The sequence below is a fragment of the Myotis brandtii genome, unplaced genomic scaffold (genome assembly GCF_000412655.1).
Source record: "Myotis brandtii unplaced genomic scaffold, ASM41265v1 scaffold632, whole genome shotgun sequence".
In the NCBI taxonomy this organism is placed as follows: domain Eukaryota; kingdom Metazoa; phylum Chordata; class Mammalia; order Chiroptera; family Vespertilionidae; genus Myotis; species Myotis brandtii.
Genome location: NW_005370419.1, coordinates 64,202 through 65,698, shown reverse-complemented (window position 1 = coordinate 65,698; position 1,497 = coordinate 64,202). Strand labels below are relative to the sequence as shown.

At 55.6% G+C, this 1,497-nt stretch overlaps 1 protein-coding gene across 1 annotated transcript in view; it reads right to left on the bottom strand.

Moving 5' to 3' along the window:
* CCDC40 (coiled-coil domain containing 40) overlaps positions 1 to 1,497 on the bottom strand; it is a 14,249-nt gene that overhangs the window by 8,950 nt on the left and 3,802 nt on the right. The gene's annotated exons all lie outside the window — the stretch shown is intronic.

Genomic DNA, 1,497 nt, shown 5'->3' with positions numbered 1-1,497 from the left:
ACTGAAAGGTCCCAGGTTCGATTCTGGTCAAGGGCATGTACCTTGGTTGCAGGCACATCCCCAGTAAGGGGTGTGCAGGAGGCAGCTGATCGATGTTTCTCTCTCATTGATGTTTCTAACTCTCTATCCCTCTCTCTTCCTCTTGTAAAAATAAATCAATAAAATATATATTTAAAAAAAAAAGAAAAAAAAGAAAATGGGTTAGGATGGACTTAAAAACTGACACGCAGTGAGCCCTAGGTGAAGGTGTGAGTACCTGTGTGCAGCCACGTTTGCCTGTGTCCGCGAGTGTGTCTGCTCGTGTGTGCACGGGGATGTGGACATGTGTGTTTCCGTGTCTTCGTGTGCCTGTGTTTACTTCATTGCACATGTATGAGCACGTGTGTTTAGAAAGGTTTCCAGCAGGAACTATGCCAGCCTCCTAGGAGGCTCACCCCTGGCGGCAGATGGCACTGCCCTGTGGGGGCCCCGGCTTTCCACAACCAAACGCCTGCCACCCAGGTGCCCGGGTTGTGGGCTCGATCCCCAGTAGGGGGCGTGCAGGAGGCAGCCGATCAGTGATTCTCTCATCATGGATGTTTCTATCTCTCCCGCTCCCTTCCTCTCTGACATCAATTTTAAAAAAGTTTAAAAATAAATAAAAACTCTTTCAAGGTTGTGATTATGGTGGGAGGCAGGGGGAGGGGAAGCTAGCAGACTGAGGAGGCCATCGGTCTGTCTCCCGTAGCCATGACGCTACTCCTAGGCCGGGATAGGAATAGCCGGGGGACCAGGCTATGGGGGGCCGTGGGGGACATGGGGTTACGGCCTGGAGGCACCGGGCATTGGGCAACCGGGAGGCCACGGAGGGGCCCTCTGACCCGGCGGTTTGTCCCCTGGGTAGCGAGTCTTTCCTGGGCACCTGGTCCCTGCCAGGCTCCGAGCGGACCCGGAAGTGGAGACCGGGTTAGGGCTAAGCAGGTGAGGCACATGCCACCAGGTGTCCCTTCTGAGCCCCCTCAGCGGGGGGTCGGGGATTAGGCGGCACTGTGCCTGGAGCCTCCAGCACCGGGCCCAGGACACCCCACGGGCTGGGAGTGACAGCGGGGACCGCGGGGGCCTCTGCCTTCCCCTCAGGGGAGATTAAGCGGGATTGCGCTGGAACGCGGCCGGCCGGACAGCCCTGCAGGGTGGAGTCCCCACACAGGTGGCGAGGCTTCGAATCAAAGGACCACCTTCTCTCCCGCAGAAAAACGCCCCTTTGGGCGTGGCCACGATGCCCGGGCGCGGGCTGAGATGCCAGACCTCGCCTGAAATCAGTCTTTACATTCAGTCTTTAAATATTTTAAACACTCTCATTTGTAAAACATAAGAAAGGTGTTCATTCTTGCACAGGTAAGCAGAAGGAACACAAAATTACCCATCATGCCCCGCTTGGAGGTTATCATTTCTACACACCGGTGCTACCTCCGTGTGTGTGTGTGTGTGTGTATGTGTGTGTGTGTGTGTGTGTGTGTG